This window comes from Lonchura striata, chromosome 5 (assembly GCF_050655825.1).
Source record: "Lonchura striata isolate lonStrDom1 chromosome 5, ASM5065582v1, whole genome shotgun sequence".
NCBI classification, from domain to species: Eukaryota; Metazoa; Chordata; class Aves; order Passeriformes; family Estrildidae; genus Lonchura; species Lonchura striata.
Genome location: NC_140707.1, coordinates 62547796 through 62567427, shown reverse-complemented (window position 1 = coordinate 62567427; position 19632 = coordinate 62547796). Strand labels below are relative to the sequence as shown.

Sequence of the window (19632 nt, the reverse complement as noted above, 5' to 3'; positions counted from 1 at the left end):
TTTTTCATCTTGAGGCCAGCTGTACCATTACAATATACTAGAAGCAAAGGAGACAATTTTATATGCAAAAACAAGAAAAAAAATTGGTTCAAGCTAAAAAATAATAAAAATCTTTCTTAATTTCCTGTTTTGCTATACAGAATATGACTTTTTTTCCCCTGCCATTAATAAATTGTTGACACTTACACTGAGCAAAGGAAGAACAGATAAAAATACAACATGTGTACAAGAAAAAAACTTATTCCAAACAACATCCTGAAATAAATCTTCTGTTTGTGAGAGTGGAATAATAATAAATAAATAATAAATATAATAATATGATATATATAATATAATTATATATATAATATATAATATAATAATATAATAAATATAATAATAATTAAAAAAAAATCCCACTCTTTGTGAGAGTGGGAAGTGAGAATTGAATTTATTAGATTTGCTTTTACAAAAATCAAGTAGCTGAACCCCCTAGGTATAGTATCACTGCAGATCACAGAGGTGGACGGCATCTACTAGTTTATGACACCACATTTTTGTGGGTATTGTGCCCAAAAGGAGTACTGTTTTCCTAATAGATCAGCTGTCATGAATCCCCAAGACCTCAGCCAAGTGCACAAACTTGTGCTCTTGATCATGATATGATCCTGCCACAGTTGTAATTAGCTCTCAAATGGAGACCACATAGGACAGAAGAGAGGGAGTGTCTGTCACCCACTCTGAAGGAGAAGTACACCTTCCACTGTGACTCACCACCTACAAGGTGCATATCCCAGAAGAAATTCTCTTTCCTACTTTTTTAAGAAACTGACTTCCAAGTGATCTTTAGCTCTCTTGGAATTTTTTTTTCAGTTCCTTCTCTTTTTGTGGAACCCACAGTTTGAAATAAACTAGTCATGAGAGGCAAATTATGCTTACCTTAGGGGAGTCAGGCTGTTGAGATGCCACAAAACAAGAAATACATTCCCTTCACTGAGTTAACAAAGTTATTCTGGGAACCTAGAGACTGATTTTTAATTTTGAACTTAGTGTTACCATTATGAGATGCTAGCAGCAAAGGAAACAGGCCTTGAAACGTCTCAGTAACTCAGCAGTTTGGGGCACAGGCATAAAACCCAGCAAACCCTGAGGCACACACAGTGGACTCACATTTTCCTATGTGCCACAGGATATTGATCAGTGCCTACTTTCTCCACAGCAAGGCAAGCAAGAAGCAGTTAAAAGAACATACCTGTTTTTAAATAATTTGAAAGTCTAAGAGGGGTTTTTATATAGGCCAATATTTACATTAAATGAAGGCAGAGTTTATATATGTCCCAGTTTAAAGCAGTACAATGGAGGGTATGGCATGAGAATTTTGCCCAAACCTGCCTCATTCTTCAAATGCCCATTTTTATTACCTTAGCCAAAAAGACCCAAAACAACACCACTGAACCTTTACTGGAAAACTAGGAGTGTGATCTTTTGTTTTAGGAAATCTTTTTTGTTCCAATAATAAGAGCCATCTGTCTCACAAAGATTGGTTTGGTTTCAGATGTACTAACAGCGAACATTGTTACATAAAAAACTATAAATTATATGCTGCTGTGGGAACTCTGGTGCTATAAATGGGTACAGTTTCACCCCATTACCCTAGCAGAATATCTAGCCTACTGTGTTTCTTATGTCATCAAATAAAAAGACAAGCCACTTAAAGAAAAATCAGACTACCTTTTAAGCCACTGCCTGTCTCACAGGCTGACATACTGCCTATGGGCATGGTAATTACCATACTTTTTCTTATTTTGTTGTCCATATAGGACTATGCTATCCAAGCAGCATGGGAACAGGAGTAATTGAATTCAAGTTTAAATTGTGACAAGCAAAGAATTTGATTTTCTACTTGAGCTTTGGAGGGTTTATGAGGATATAACAAGAAAATTATGAGTAAGAAACACAACAGAAAAGGCATTATGCTAAATTCCTTTTAATTTAGTGTCATGGAGTAAGTTCCAGAGCTGCATTAACCTGTTGAAATCAATGGGACTCTGTTCAGAAGAGGTCTTCTAGATCTTTTACAGGTATACACTCCTGAACAAAGGTTTCATGCAAACACAAACCTGGTGTGATCAGAATCAGCATAAAGAAGAAATTTCAATATCTTGAAATTGGTTATTTTTTTGTTATCTATTTTCAATATATTTCAATTATCCAATAAATAAATATAATCCTATTTCAATTATGTAATTGCAATATATTGGTTTTCATACTCATGATGCTACCGATTGTTGTTCAGAATTGGACCAATTATTATCTTTGGGTTTTGGTAATCAGGCATTGCAAGATGCAACATTACTATTCTCAAAAATGGCAGTGTGGTACCATTCTTTTCATCTAGTTTTATTTGCATTAATGGTAATCTGGGTACAGTTGGAAATATAATAGCATTTACATCATAAAGGAAAGAGAAAATAGAAAATAACAAAAGGGATTTTTCTTTGCTGGGTTTTGGATGCATTTTCAGAATACAAAACTCTGAAGGAACACTACTTGACTAAACATTATTAAAAATACTTTATTAACTCTTCTCTTCCTCTCCTAGACTTTGCATTGGGTTTGTGTGGCCATTGGTAGTGAGGATGGCTACAGGGGTGGTTTCTGTGAGAATGTGCTGTAAGCTTCACCTGTGTCCCATAGAGCCAATACCAGCAGGGTGTCCAGGTTGGAGATGAACAGCTCCACCAGGACCAGTGGAGAAGGTGCCCAGCTGATATTCCCCTGCTTCAGCTGACATTCCCTGGCAGCCCATGGTGAGGCAGCTGTGCCCCTGTAGCCTGTGAAGATCCATAGTGGAGCAGAGATGCACCAGCAGCCCATGGAGGACCCCATGCTGGAGCAGTTGGATGCCCAAAGGAGGCTGTGAGCCAGTGAGGAGAGGAGTCCATGCTGGAGCAGGTCTGCTGGTAGGACTGGTGACTCCATGGGTGACACAAGCTGGAGCAGCCTGTTCCTGGAGGACTGCATCCCATGGAAGAGCGACTCACCCTGGAACAGTTTGTGAAGGGTGGCAGGCCACAGGAAGGAGTCGCTTGCAGAAGTTCATCGAGGAAGGTGTCCCATGGAGCAGGGGAAAAGTGTGAGGAGTCCTAGACCTCTCCATGAGGAGGAAAGGGTAGCAGAGACAATGTGATGAACTGACTGCAGCCCCCATTCCTGTCCCCCTGTGTCCCTGGGGTCAAGAAGGTAGAGAATCAGGAGTGAAGTTAAGCCTGGGAAGAAGGGAATGGCACAGGAAAGGTGTTTTAGGATTTAGTTTTTTGTTTCTTTGTATCTAATTTTGATTTGATTGATAATATTTTTTTCCCCAAAGTTGAGTCCATAATTGGTGAGTGTTCCTGCTGATGATCTGTTTCTGTCATTACGTCAACTCACAAACCTTTCCTTGTGTTTTCTCTCCCCTGTCCTTCCCAGGAGTGGTAGAAGGTCTTTGGTGGGCATTTGGTACCTAGCCAGCATCAACTTATCACAGACCTCCATAAATACCAGTACAGCAGCACAGCCAAAGTTCTTCTCCACAAGGACTGGCTGAAGAGAGCAGCATTTCAAGAACCAACAGCTTAACTCCAGCCAGTCAGCAAAAAAAATTGGGGAAAATGTCAGCATTTGGAAGAATAAAAGCAGTTAGTGCCTTGTCCTGAAAAGGGTCACTCATCTGTAACAAACCACTGCTACTCAGCTCTTTTGCCATGCCAGTTGGCTCTGGACTGAATTTCCAAGCAGAAGCTGGCTTTCTCTCCGAGTCTTACAGACCCTGCAGTCTGCCATCCATCAGGGAAGGGAACAAAGCATGGGCAGGACTGTGAGCCAGCCCTTGGCTGGTAGGCAGAGCTGGTGCCAGCCAACCTGCCCTGCAGCAGCCCTGTGCTCACGAGCACAGCCAGTGCCCGTGTCCTCCGATTAGAACACAGCCCTGTCACTCAGCATCAGCTCCTGCTTCATCAGTCATCTCAATTTCAGTGATAGTTTAGCATCATCTCCCAGCCAGGCACCGTGAAACGCATTTCCCCCTCTCAGAAACAATTTAGCCCCATTGCGGAAACAATTGAATTACGTTCTCTCCAGCTTCGCTATAAACCCAGAGTTCTAAACTGAAGCTATACTCAAGATATCATGCCTGTCTCTGTGTATTGACTCTTTTCTTTTGGAAGCAGAAGCTGGAAGAGAGGAAAGAATAAGAGTAAGAAAAACAAAGTAGATTCAGCAACCTTTTCTCAGCAGTGAATCCTACCCTATATCAGTTATATAACAATGGCTCAGTTTTGCTGTCAAAAACGTTGTCAATCTGTGTAAAGCAAGACCACGTAAGATTAAAAAAGATAGACTAAGAGGAATGATTTGGGAATTATCAGTAATTCAAAGTCTTTTGATATGAATACTGACATGAAAAGCTATAAGAACCTGAGGAGAGGAGAAAAGAAAGACCAAAAAAAGCTGACTGAAAATAGCAGCTTGGCAAAAATAATCATCAGTCTATTTTGAGTAACACAGCTCTTCCCTAATATTTCCTTAAAGTTTACATGTCCATTTAAGACTTGTCTGTAATTCCTGTAGTCATGAGAAAGGGGTAAATCTGTGGATGTTGAACTGGTCTCACTGGCATGTTATTCCCAGCATTCTACTATTACTGTTAAGAAATAAATATTTTTGTGCACTCAAAAATTGTGTAAAATCCTGCCTTGAAGATGCACCAATAAAGTAACTCAGGGCCGACCATTACATTTCCTATGATCTGAAACTGCTTTTAGGCCACCTCAGTTCTAGAGTAATGTCAGTTTCTTTTCTTCACAGTTTGCCCAAGGGAGCCAATTAAACTTTTGAGAATGAGAGCTAGGCTCAAATTCTGCTTTATGCATCACATGCAGACTTGTTAGCAAAGCTGTAACTCCTGGATATTTGTAATTTTTTTCCAAGCTGATGCATTAGCTGGAAAAATCTACCTGGGTCTCTAATCCCAGGTTGAGTTTGAAAAATGAAAAGTATTTTTTTCTTGTAAACTGTACAAACTGGGTTTGCAGTTGTCACAGAACTGTGATCATGGAAATGTTTAAAATTAGTTTTTCTTTCATTATTATCTGGCTGTAAGAATTGGTTCTCTTTCACTACATTTCTTTCAAGACCTGAGCTGGGTTTGTAGACATCAAAAGCCACAGCATTCCTTCCACCAGTGTCAGAAGCTGCTGGAGTGTGTCCCAAAACCAAAGAAGTCATTCTTGTACTCAGTCTGATATACAGTGAGACTCGAATAATCTGTACTCTAAGAATTTTTTCAGTGCTACATCTACCTTAGCCTTATGCAAACCGTACATAAAAGGAATCTAACAGTGATTATGTTAGAATTAATCAGATCTGGTAGAGTGCTTTTTAGTTTCATGTGGGAATTTAAAGGTTTTGCTTTAATTCTTATGGTAATTTGCCAAAAAAACTGTTTACTACAAGGTGGCCATTTGACAGATTGAGCTGAACAGTGCCAAAAAAAAACCCAAACAAAAAACAAAATCCACAGAATGTTGGCAACATTAATCTTCCACTTCCTTTCCAGAAGTTTCCTTTTCAGGGATTTAATTTCTCCATTCATAAATGTTTTTCTCTTGGCATTTTTACAGCAAATTTAATAAGATACCAGTTTCTCACAAAATGCTTCTACAAATTCAGGGAGAGTTAATTTCCTTCCCAAAGCATTTGAAATGGGAGAGAACCCCAGGGCTGCTCCACCATTCAGCAGGAGCACTATGGAGAGCTCCCTCTGTGTGAAATCCTGCCCTGCCATGGAGGGACTCAGCTGTCTCAGTGGATGCTGCTGTCTGACTCCAGCACTACAAAGGCTTGAGGTCTAGAGTCTCATTCCCTTTTGAGAGGAAAAGAGAGGGTAAGAAAATGCAGTATTCATCCTGCTGGCCTGAAACATATGTGGGATCTACCAGGCAGCTAATGCAGCATAAATACCATACGGTCAAGGCTCTCTATTGTTATCTTTTTGAGGCAGACAGCAAAGCCAGCAGCATGGGTGGCTGCATTTATGGCAACATTCAGTTCAGATACAAATGCCACTACCTAACATTTTTTGAGTGCTACAGATAAAGGAAATGGTTTACATTCCCCACTGTCACACACAGGACTCACTTGTCTTTAGCATGGCTTAAGCAGCACCAGTACAGTGCTTAAGCCTTCAACACCAGTACAAAAATGGGTCTCACATTTCAGTTTTGCAATAAAGAGTTTGAATTTCAATGGGTTAATGCAAAGAATAACATATAACAGGACTCAGACTACATCCCTTTTTCTGGTGGGCAAGTTTGCTGCACTGCAATTATAAACTGTCAGAAAGTTTAAAGCCCGCCTTCATTCCGTATATTAATGCACTCCTGGAAGTTCCAATGAAGAGCTGAAGATGAATTTTGACTGGTATATTTAGCATGATGGGTAGGAACAGAGGAGTTCCACTGGCTATTTGGCAAGATTACTTATTTAGCTGCAAGATTTTGGTATTTCTGACTATTTACTAAGTTGGAATTATCCACATTGCCTTATTCTGAGTTTTTTTCCCTCAGATCTGAAGTCCTACACAGCTCCATAGAAGGTGAAAACTGAATAAGAGATTTAGGTGATTAATAAGTAACTAAAGGCAAGGAATATAATTAATGTCAATCACCATGAATTCATAGCATCCAGAACCTGTCAAATCTGATACATTTTTGAGGGAACAAATATAGCTGGTGAATGCAATGGTGTCACTGTAATTGAGATTTCTGTACAGTTCATGGACAAGATAGCATACAGTACTCTCAATAAGAGAGAACAGAAACTGTGGAATCTGTGAAATGGATTTACAAGGGGCAAGACAGCTGGTATGGAAAATTAATTATGAAAGGGAAGTCATCATCAGATCTCTGCTCCAAGTGGTGTCCTATCCTCCTTTAATTAAATCAAGGAAACTGAAGATACTCTGCATCAAATTTAAGTTATTTTAAGCTGTCCTGTCTTCCTCAGTGTAGTACCATGGATTAGACAGTCTGACACAAATTTTATACTCCTGAAACAACATCACAGAAAGTAAAGGGTTGGCAAATCCCTGATGGCACAGGGATGGCAGAAGAGTGACCCTTGCCAGGCTGTGAGACCTCACCCCAGCTCCTCTGGAGTCCCTGCTGTGGGGGCACCTCTGAGCTGTGGACACAGCCCACAGCACTGACACAGCCTGGCTGGAGAGCTCCAGATCCTGCTACCCAAATCTACTGCCACTTCTGGATATTACTGACACATCTTTCTCTCTGCCAGTATTCAGTACCTGATCAGAGAAACTGTAAATTTATTTATTCTTAGGAAAAATGTCAGTGGCCAATTTCCCTGTCAGTTAGTCATTATGATGATTGTAAATGTCAAGCTCCTTTATTTCTTTTATACTGTTTTATTGTCCTGTCATCTTTCTAGTCCTGGTCTCTAATTTTTACACCCACCTCCAGTGAGTACTTTTCTTAAAGGAGTTTGCTGCTTTAAACTCCTAAAGGAGTTTATAATTCTGAAAGGAAATGGCATTTAGCAAAAACATCTATTTAAAAATGAAAAAAAGTTGTTTGAAGCTTATGTATCTGCTAGGCTATAGATGCAGGTTCTATAAAGCAAGTAGCAGCTAGGGATCCTCTGGAGATTAATGAGATTTTTTTTCCTTATTGTAAAGACAGATTAGTCCTAAAGCCCCCTTATAAATTATTGAGTTCTGCGTTATTTTCCTCACAGTCTTCCCAGAAACAAAAAACATTACAGAATATATAGCCAGGCAGGTGTGAATTGTGCAGATAAAAGATTTGTCTTGAAATAACCAAACTGGCAAATCAGGAAAATAAAAACATAACAGACAAAAACCTTTTATTCCACCAAAGAAAATTTTTAGATTACAGAATAAGAGAGGGATTTGAGTCAGCTACTTCTGAGCAGAATTCATTAACCTTTTGTGGGTTTTTTAAATATTATTTTTTTTTAGCACCAGAAATATTAGGTTATGGCAGATTTGGGAAACAAAATCGACTGGTTCCACAAAAAATGTGTTTAGTACAAAATTTTCAGATTAATTTTACTTGGAAATTGTGGTGGAAAAAAAAATCAAGGAAACAAACTTGTGCTGAATATAATAGCAAAAAATTTAATGTAATCTCATTTTCTTACCAGAATGAATCAAGTTATTAATTTGCCTTGTGAAAATGCAATTATCATAACAAAACCAGACATTCCTCTAAATCTTGAGAAGAACCTGTAAGAAGTGTATAATCTACTAAAAGAGTTTGCAAGCAATAAAATCCTGCAAAAGAATTTGTCTCGTTTATTTATAGCTTTTAGGGATCTGGAGGTGATACATAATACTAGAATTTTATATCAAAGAAGGCCTAAAAGGGATCATTCTAACTCCACCAAATACAAATAAAATATTACTGGCATCTAATCCACACAGAGAAGCACGGTGCCAGATCATTAGCATTTCATTTAGTGAAAGTAATGCCTAAATCTGCACACCCTCTGGAGAAATCCATCTGTTCTCATTAATCAGGGCATCTGTTTTGGCAACTAGCTATTAACAAGAATTCTGTAGTCTGGACAGAAAATCCAAAAGCCATTTCTTTATGAATGTGATATGAGGTACCTTGTTTCATCTTTAGCAGATTTTTAAAAAAAAATCTTGTCTCTTCTTTCTTGTCCCCCTGCCCTCTCAAACCTACACCTGCAAGTGCTTTACTGAATCGGTGCCTAATCTGTCTTCATCCCAGCGAAACACACAGCTTCCATCTGGGGGCTGAGAAGATGGATGTTGAAGCATCCTTCATCAGAGGCATGATTGATCTCTGCCTTCCCCACCCCTGCACGCACACGAGCTCGTGTTGGCACCGAGCTGAGCCGGAGTCGCTGCAGCTCCGCGGGCAGGGAGCGTTTGTAACGTTGCTAAAGCATTCCTTACAGTTCCGCAGCCATAATGACACAGAGTATTATTTTATTTTGCATTTTATGGAGATGAACTTAGTCTACCATGCTAAGTAACAGCTGGAAACAAATAACCTTTTCTTTTGAGGGTGTGTTATTCAGAATGTCTTGATTTTGACTGGTTATAACTTTAAAGAATCAAGTCATTCATTGTGTGATCTTTACATCATGATGTACGTGAATAAATTTTCACCCACTTGTCATCAAGTTCTGTGAGGAGAAGTAATGTTTTAGCTGGTAAGAAAAACTCCTAATTTAATTTTATTAAATTAAAAATGATCATTATCACAGATATTTGGAAACAAAAGCAATTACACACTCTTTCTACTTTACCAGCAATAAAGCTAAGAGAAAAGAAAAAAAAAATCTGTGAAATCTAGTCTCTGTCTGCTTTCATATGAGCTGTAAATTACTCATGGGGAAAAAAGAGCTGATGCATTAAATTGAAATATGAAACTGTTTCCCCCATCTCCAATTATTTCTGTTTGATTTGTTACCCCAGTGGAAATGGTATTATTATTATTATTAGAATCAACTTCAATAAGAGGTAAAGCACAGTTGTAGTGACCTGCATACCTGCTGGGGAATGGGGAACTTGAGTTCTAATTCTGGTACTGAAACAAATAACTTTGGAGGCCCCAGGCATTGTGTTCTGGCCTCAGATCAACACTCCATCCCTCTTCAGCAGAGCATTGAAGTACAAGTGTAGTCTGGGATTTTAGCAACTGGCCAACTGCTTTGCTGCACTGCAAGGGATTTGTTGTTTGCTATTAAACCTTTAAGTAATAAAGGAGACATAGATGGAAACAGATCTTTAACTGCTGTCTGAAGCCTGTGTTAGTTTTTGTAATAGGTATAAGAGTATTTGACATAGCAAAAATAAGCATAGATATAGTCATTTAAATTAAAGAGAAAAAGGTGATCCCTGAAGAGAGCTCTAAAATCTGTCATTTGCCTCATCCTGGGTGAGCCAGAGAGATTGTGATTATGATGTACTAATGGCTCCTAAAGAATTTGCTTTATTGATGCTTGCCTGATGCACTTAATGAAAGTGTAGAATTTACACCATGAAGTTTCTGATGTAGAGAAAGACAGTATTTCCTGGAATAACTTTCGTGTGATTCTTTAGAAAGACAAAACTCATTAAAAAACAAGTGTATCTTTGTATAACAGTCAACACAAATAACTTGAGCTGTAAAATTGATGAGCAGTAACAGCTCCTGAAGTCAGTGGAAGCTGTCACTATTCTGCATTCTGCCAATTCAGACCCTATATTTGTCTTTGCTTCCCTATCTATATAGATGATAATAACTATTCACCTGTCTGGAATGACTGACATCAAAATCAACTATCTGAGATTGAACAGTAAGATTCCAGGGTACACTAAAAGCCTGCCAGTTCAGTATACCCAGAATTATATGAACTGTTTAATTTTTAAAATATATATTTATGTGATTATTAACACTTTACATTTTAATGGGAATCATAACAATAGGAACTGAAATACCTTCTGAATATATTTGATTTGAAGCAAAAGAATCACAGCAACATAACTTCCCTTAACATAAGAGATTTCCATTTTTCCAAGGGAAAAATAATTCTGCCCAATAAGACATTATAGAATCCTAGTTGTGAAAATAAACAGTTGTTTCAGATACTACAAAAAGGGACTTAACATCTGGAGAACTCATAAGAAATTTACAGGCTAAATATAATCTAGTCTCTCATTTTCCACATGTATCTGGTTATCTTCACAATATCAGAGAGAAATTAAAAGTAAAGACTGAAGGATTACTCATTCCTTGACTATTTGACTGAGGAGAATGCATGGGTGGGTCCCAGGACCAGAACTATTCTTTGCAAAAGATGAAAGTCACAACCTGGCTGTGAAAATTCAACACTTTGACAAGCAATGTTCCTCTTAATGACTCTAACAGAAAAAAAAAAAAGGTTAAAAAGTAGGATGTACTAATATTGTTAATACTAACAGGATACTGTAAGACATCAAAAATACTTTTTCCAGGTGATTCAGAGACAAATTTGGAGATGAGGCATGACCAGAGTTTGAGGGGGGTGATAGGGAATTCATCTTTGACAAAGGAGTTGTGTCTGGACATTTTTGTGCTTTACTTGCCCACATACAAGTTATGCTGGGGATAACATAATTCTCTATACAGGGGATGTTCCCCCAGTAGTGCAGATTAAGAAAAGAGCATGTTATGAAGAGGCTTTGTAGCATAATAAACAGAAGCACTCTGAAAAGCCACCTGATTACATTGGAAAAGGTTAAGAAATTCCATTAGACCCCAGTAGTAGACCAACATGCAGTGTGCCACAGGATGGGTGAACTGGCAGCAGTCATCAAGCAAGCTGCTATTGTCACTCTTCTATCTATAAAAAAGATGTCACAACATCCTTGATAATGTAATAGAAAAACTTTCAAATTTCACTGATCAGTTGGCAAACTCTTCTCAGACTCATATACCCAGTTTCAGTTTTTATCTGAAATCCTGGAAGGGGGAAATAATAAAATAATTACAAAAAAATGCATATGGTCGGAACAGAGAGATGTTTCTGCCAAACATTTGTGTGAAAGTAACTTTCAGTGATGTCTAGTTTGAGTGCTAAAACCTAGGATGGAGTTTGAAGGGAAATGATTCACCACACTTATACAATGTTTAAGTTGAATAGGTAATAATTTATTGTTGCTGATGTTAATGATATTGCAATTGATTTCACTGGGCCCACATTTAATTTAATTATGTTTCAGATCAGCTTTAACCCTCTACTGGGAGCATCTAATCTTTTACTCTCTTGTGGTTTTAGTCAAGAAGTAGTAACAGCTCCTTTGTGCAATGAACTCCTTCACTAGATCTTTCAAAAAATTTCCTGAGTCTTTTTGAATTTTATTTAAAATATAAAAACTTTTCTATAATCACTTTTATAGAAAATGTATTGTCTTGAAAGTTCATAAAGCCAGACAGGAAAACATCAGGTGTTTCCATTTGTAATACCTTTGTCATCAAGTTTTGATTTGTAATTGTAATTCAACCTTCTCCTGCAACATTACTCCCTTATGGAAAAAGGAGTTTTTGTTGGATTTTTTTTCCTCCCCTCCAAAACTTCATTGGCCTATAGCAGCATTGGTGCCTTTCTAAATTGCCACAGTTCCTATAGCTATGTAGGGCTGAGCTGCAAGGTGCAGCCTCATTATGAATTCCCTTACTGGTCTTGCTCACTTCTCTCTGAGCTCAGAGCTGTGTGTTCAAACACAAACTTCTGCATAGATGATCATTCATAAAAACACAATCCAGAGATAATGAAGTGTAAGGTAATTGATTTATTCGTATTCAATAGAGACTAAAGCTTATAAATCAACTTTAACTTCATATAGAAGTGAACTGAATAAAAATGACATATATATTAATAGCAAATTTTTGAGTTATACAGTTTGTCTAGTGAAATTTATTTTCTCTGAGCAGAAGACTAGCTAGCATAACAACAAAAAAAAATTGTTTACAGCCATGATTATATCAATAGAGTAAAAAACTTCTAACATTCTCTATTTTTATGTCAGTCCATGCAGATCAGCCACATACTGAGATATTAAATGTTTGCTCCATGGGAACTTGTCATTTAGAACAAGATAAAATGTAACTCAAGAGGTTTGCCCTGCATATATTTTTTATAAAGGTACTTCTTTTCATAATACCCTGTAAAATGCTAATTCTATGATGTTCAGCAGCAGTCTTCTGAAGCCATATCTGAATTTTTATACTGCCATGCTCTAGGCTTGTGTTAAGGTTCAAGCACAGAGTTCCCTGGTGTCAGTGTAACTGCTGCCCCACAAAAGACGGCAATTGAAAAAAAAAAAAGCCTAAAGAAGAAGGAAAAACAACTCTTTGAGGAGATGGAGACATCAATAGAAGGAGCTTATCTAAAATTAGAGCCAGATGCCTCACTAAGCCCTAGATAACACTTTATTTTATGCAGCCTTTGTTTACCAGATTTCTTCTCTGCATGAATCATAAGAATGAACCTCTTGTTCAGAATAAATGCTACCCAAAGCTAGCACAGCACACCCTTATTTTCTTTTTTGGTGTAAAAGTAATCACAGTAGGTTAGAGAAGTGCATTAATTTAAATGAGTGAACTTAGAAGCAGTATAACTCAGAGTACACTTTCTTTTTCCTACCTGCCTATCTACCATGTCTGCTCACCATCCTTAAAGAGAGTCAGACACCTCAAGTTTTAAAACTCAATAAAAATCCATCACAGTCTGGTGACATCTGTTGTATTACATAACTGGAACTGTTTTATGAGCTCTCCAACATTGCATCTGAAATTATAACAACAACTTCACTTCCTCTTCTTTGTGTGGAAGCCAACCTTTGATGCACATAGCTGGAAGGTAGATTTTTACTGTTTAAATAAAAATTATTCTGATTAGGAATGTTTTGACTCAGATTCCCTGCCCTGCTCCTCCTTCCCACAGAGGCCAGTATTATTGTTTTGAAAATGAAATCCTTAATGAGAAAGAGTTTGTTTCAGTGAAACTTCCAGGACGAAACTCAAACAGATCCTGAAAGCCACACAGACCTGAAACTCTCATCTCCAAAAACCCAGCTGCAACAGGATTGTATCTCAGAGCATATTACAGTGACTGATTTGTCCTCTAAATTTCTTGAGGTGGAATATCCATTATGCCTGGGAGATTGACGCTGGAGACTGGTGACTCTTAAGCAGGATCAATTCTTTGCTAAGTATAGGCAGAGGAAATTTTGAACTTGGGCCATTCACATCTTAGAAAGCCCTTTGGCCACCTCCAATGAATTGGAAGATGCTGAGAAAACCTATCCTTTTCAGAAGTCAAAGGAAATGACAATATTACAATTATCTGATTTTACATTTGGTCATAAAAATAAAAAGCAATTGAAGAGGAATCTGAAGATGGAACTGGACTGAAAGGGAGAAAGAAATAGTAGAATGTACAGTTCCAAACTCAAAAACCAGAGCAAATTCCTTAATAAGGGTAATAAGCTTCCAAAGTAGGCTTAGAGAGATTCTGGAGAGTGTTGGTAGAATCCCTCTGGAAAATAAAAATTTAAGTAAATAAACAGAAATCAGAAGAGCCGGCAATTGCTCATAAATTGGTAAATAGTGTCAAAGGATAAAAATAAAAAGAATAATAGCAACTTGTCCTTGTAATAGCAAATATAAACTTATAGCAAATATAAGCAGAATGTAACCTGGGCAGAGCAGTATAGGAGGGAGGGTCTGGGATGGGAGAGTTCTGTTTACGAGACAATTTAGTACCAGAACACAGGACAATCTCACTGCAAAAGAGACAATGGAACCATTTCAGATGAGGTAAATTGCCTGAGGGAAGCTGCTGTTGGGCAGCAGTGACCAGGGAGACTGAATCACACTCAATGATTTACCAAAAGATGTGGCAATCCAATGGAAGGAAACAAGAGGGCTGAGGATTTCATAAACCCTGGACACACCAAGGTGAGGATAAAACCTGTTAAAATGACGTTATGCTGATTTAGTTATTTGTTCACCATTTATTTTCAGGTACTCATGTATGATGAAAAATATAAATAGTGTTAAGCACTGGCAGAGCAGCAATGTCTCTGGACACTTAATAAACAGGTGCCTTACTTTTCCACATGTCTGTGCCCTCATGCTTCTCTGGTTTGTCTGCAGTTAGATGGTGAGCAGAAGTGTTGTGATAGAAGGAGTTAACAAAGAAGACAGAAGAAGAGGAAGGAAAAGCGTCATTCTTCACAGTTATGCTCATCACTTTTTCAAACAAGGATGCAGTGCTATTTTTAGCAAAGTTCCTGGAAACACAACATGCTGAATATTCATTATCCACACCAAAAGACAAGACAGTGAGCAACATTGTTCAAATCTGGCTTTTCTTTCACAAAATGGATGTACCTCAAAGCCATGTATATCAAGTACTTCAAGTACTTGAACTTGCTTGTGCAGTATTTTGCAATTAGAGGTGTCCAGACAACTTCCAGCAAATGAGTCACTCGCTCTCTCTCAAAAAAAAAAAAAAAAAAAAAAAAAAAAAAAAAAAAGAGGTATTAATCATTCAAAGTATGTTTTTGTTTGAGATCTAACAGGTCCATGACTTGCTGTTTTCCTGATGACTTGTCTGCCACCTCAGCTGCCAAACTAGGAAGACTTGGTCAAGGACTCCTCAAGGGCATCCAAGTTTCTTGTTTCAGGATGCAGGTGGCCCAAACTGGAGGGCAATCAGGCACTGTACTTCCCTGTGAAATGGAGTTAATTTCCCTTGCACTGCTGGACACTTTCATCAACTTTCCATTGCTTTCAAGGGAAATAAAAATTTTCATGAGGAGAGAAATCACTCAAAACATAGATTTCCATATGGAAAGCAATTTCTTTATCTTCATAAAGGGGCTTGAGCTACAGATGCTGCATAGAAGGGACGCAAAGGAAGTAATAAAGTAGTTGCTTAAGGGATCAGCTATGTAAAGCATGAGGAAGTAGAACTGTGAGGAGAAAGAAAAAGTTTGTGAGCACACGATTAAATAACTTTGTATGTGTATAGGGATTAATCTGACTTTCTGAGGCCATCTAGCATCTGCTAGGAAGACGAGTTTCCCAAGTGCTCCCTTAGTTTATGATCATTTGAAATAGATTTTGTGCACGTAATGATTCTGAGTTCACAGCAGCACATCTCATCACTCAATGGGGCAAATAGCCAGATAAAGATCACAGCTTCACTGACAAGTGTCATTCTTTTCAGTCCTGTTTCAGAGCTCACAGATACCTGAAATACATTGCTTTGCATTCAAAATAGCCTGCTGTGTAGCACCACATACCTTGGAAAATCTGCATCATTTGTAGAACCATAACTAAGAGGCAGAATGGACTATCAGATCATCTTTCTTTGTAATCATGGCATGATGGTGACATTCCAGATCAGTGACATCTGCCAAATGGCTTTGGATATTTTATCTTTCCTAAAAGATCTTGCTGCCATATTGTGAATAAAATCTCACTTCTGAGTATTTTAAGTTTTATGAGAATTCAATAGGAACAAGAGTCATCATTGCATTTTTAGGGAAACCCAATCTGTGAAGGCCAACATCTTGTGCATGTTCTGTAGTTTGTTCAATGCTGCACATATGCTGCTCATACTTCATGCCTATTTTCCCCTCAGATCTATCAAAGCTATATTACATTGCTTCCCATGCTTCTTGTTGATTTGTTCAAAAACAAGCAATGAGATGCATTTTGAGGAAAACTGAGCTATCCTTTGGGTTGCCCAGTTTGCATTTCACCTCACTCCTTGATGAATTATGTCTACACCAAGAAATTCAAGCATTTCCAGGAACATCCAAAACATTTGTTAAACTGCTAGAACAGTCCCAGACATCCTTTGGCACATTTTATGCCTCCAAAGCTGCTCCTGGGAATGGCTGAGGAGTTTACATACACCAGACACCTTTCCAAAAGGCAGTCAGCACACAGCTGCTCCTTTTTGGAGGGGTGGGTTAATTTACTAGCCCAGATCTAAGGCATACAGTGGCAGTTGGCTTAAGTATTTGGGAATGCTCATGGCACACCTCATGGATCTACAGACACATCCATAAAGAAAAAAGTTAAACAAACAACCAAGGTGTCAAAATATTCACTAGGCACCAAGAAGGTGGAATGACCAGAACTAGATCAAGAGCATGAGGAAAAGTACTATTCAGTTAGATTTTGTCACACACACATCTGCATGTATCAAGCAAAGCCTGAACTGCTTAAATGAGGCATCTCCATTCTTCTGGTATAGCAGTCTTAACTCTGTTTTTCTGTTAAAAATTAAAAGTTATACAATGTATTGCTATTACAAGTTATTTATCTCTCAATTTTGCAAAGTTCTTTTTTCTACTATTTGTTTAGGTGTTGCTTTCTCCTAAAGTACAGAAGAATTGCCCAGATCTACTCAGCTGAAAGTAATCAAATTATGTACAATAAGAGAGTCAGAAAATGCAAATAAATTCTGTGCTAGAAATAACTCATATATGGTAACAGGAGGGGAAAACCAGAAAATTAAAGGCAGGTATTAGGTACTCCCCAAACAAGGTGGGTCAAGAATTATCATCAATATTTATTCCTGGCACTGTTACAGATTTTCTTGTACTTCATTAAGGTTATTCAACAGTTGTGGATTTTCTGTTTCCCATATAAGCACATTGTTTCTGATGTCACTCAGAAGAAGCTTTGGAGCTTGAAAGCATTCCCATTTTTAAATTACTTTATCTTCTTCAGATTAAAAGATCCATAAAGACACAAAATATTATTTCAGAATCTGAAGCAGCTTTTGAGTTCTGCTCAACCATATATTGATATGCAAAAAGACAAGAAATTATTAACAGGAAAATGCACCTGATACCTCACGTGGCACAGTAGTAATGATTATTTTATTAGCAAAAGAAGTGAATCAAAATGTAAAGGAAAATTGTATAACCAGTTTGCATGGATGTATTTATATTGCTGGCATGATTTTAAATGAAAATACTGTCCTGAGTAAAGGTGAGTAGAAAGACATTTAATTTAACTTAAAGTCAGGCAGAAGCAGAAAAGGTATAAGGTTTGAAAAACATTCATTTTTTTTCTCCCACAGAAAACCCCAATTTGATTTATAAATATCTATGATTCACATAAATCAGAGATTTCTTAACATGTGCTATCCAAGACAAAGGTAGTGCTTGGAGAAATACATTCGGTGTCTTTCGGTGTGAGAAAGACTTTTGTCTTCCAAAAAGGTGGTGTATTTTGAGCTATTTTTCCTCCCAGGCCCTAGCAGCTGTTTACATAATATTTTAAAGTCATCTCTAAGAATTTCATACAGCAAGAGAAGCATCTGTCCCTGTCAAAAATTCAGATGGATAGACTGTGAGGTGTAAAGCAGATTTGTGTCCTGTTTTTTTGTTATGTAGAAACCCATAAATCATCTCTAATGACTAGACCTCTTAGCCTTCAATTGTTTTGCATAGATTTGGATTATTCTGTTGACTGCCTGTAGTCAAAAGATATATGTAGTCACAAACTGTTAAATTCATGAAATGAGCCATCCCACACAAGGAAGTAGCTGAGTGTTATGAGATAATTTGGCACAGAAGTACAGATGAGTACAATTTGTAGCAAACCAAATTCATGTTACACTGAACTCTACTTGCATAGACAGGAGCTGGAACATTTGTAAAAACAAGATTTTTTAACTTGACTGTCCAAGTAATCTGACATAAACTGGCATAACAACTCCAGCAAATATTTTGTTATGATGGTGTAACCCACCTATGTTCTCACTTCCCCAGAGACCACACAGATTGTGCAGTTCCAGCACTGTCTGGCCTGTGCCACGCAGGTTTGCAAACCATAAAACAGAATCCTTCTTTCTGTCCAGGCAAACTGTGTACAATTCAGGCGCTTCAATTCTGATGCATTTAAGAAGAAAATTTGCCTCCTCTTATCAAAGTTGCCGTGATCATGTTTGGAGCTATGAACTCTTTGCAATGCACTCAGGACATTAAACATATTCCTTCAGAAAAATTAAATGCTTATTGTAGAAGTAATTAATACAATACAATTGAAACAAAAATTGAAGCAATCAGAGAAGATCTAATGATCTTGATAGCTGGGTAACTTAGCTTTTACCCACTGCACAGTAAGAAAAATGGGGCCTTGTCCCATCTTTGCAGCTGGGAAACCTCAGGCAGTCAAAATGTGCTTTGGGCTGGTTTTCTGCTGAGTGTCTCCTGACAAAGTGTGTGCTATGTACCAAGGAGCCTCATTTAGTGCCTAGTAGTTATTTTCTCACCTTAAAGTTATTTTATATGACTATGCCTTTGTCAAGGGAGAAGGTGTTTCTCCTTCATGGGGTCCTTCCTCATTCTTTTTATCAAACTTATAGGAAGGAATTTGCAAGGAACACTTTCAGCAGCTTCATGTGTTTCTGAGGCCAGTCATAGTTTGTAGTAGTAAGACCTGCAGCTGTGGAAACAGAATTTATTCCACTCCCTAAGAAGAAATGATACATACTTCATCTGGAAAAAAAAACTGTCTGCGTTGCACAGAAATGTTCAGAACAAGAAGATTGCTTGAGTGTTCACTCAAGAACACTTATTCATGTACAGGATTAATAAGATTTTTTCTATCAGCCAGAAAATTAAATCATATTATTGAAGCTTTCATATGTATGAAACTTTGATGACGAATTTGGAGGAAAGACATTAATAAGTATTTTGAATGAGAATTATTAAAGGTTAATTTCATTTTTACAAGTACACAGGAAGCATCTAAATTGTAAAGTGTTCCTTTATACAGAGCTCATTTATTGTAAGCAGATCTGAGGCCCTTATTTTACTCTTGATGTAGATGACTGCTACAGCAGGTTCCTTTCCTCCCCATATTGAAAGGAGCTGCTGAGCTCAGTGTGCTTCACTTTCTTTGAGTGGTCACACCAATTTGTGCAGGCAGGTCATTAGCATATCATAACATCACACTGCAATGTTTATGGATGAGATACTATCATTAAAGTATGTGCTATTCTCGTGCAAAAATCAAGGCACTCTGAAGGTTTTATGTCCAA

At 37.7% G+C, this 19632-nt stretch overlaps 1 long non-coding RNA gene across 3 annotated transcripts in view; it reads left to right on the top strand.

Moving 5' to 3' along the window:
* Positions 1-8909, top strand: part of LOC110481155 (uncharacterized) — a 29797-nt gene extending 20888 nt beyond the window's left edge. For all 3 annotated transcript variants that reach the window (XR_014955769.1, XR_002467215.4, XR_014955768.1), the window contains one exon: positions 3451-8909. This is a non-coding gene — a long non-coding RNA (uncharacterized LOC110481155). The remainder of the gene's footprint in view (positions 1-3450) is intronic.
* The last annotated feature ends 10723 nt before the right edge of the window (positions 8910-19632 follow it).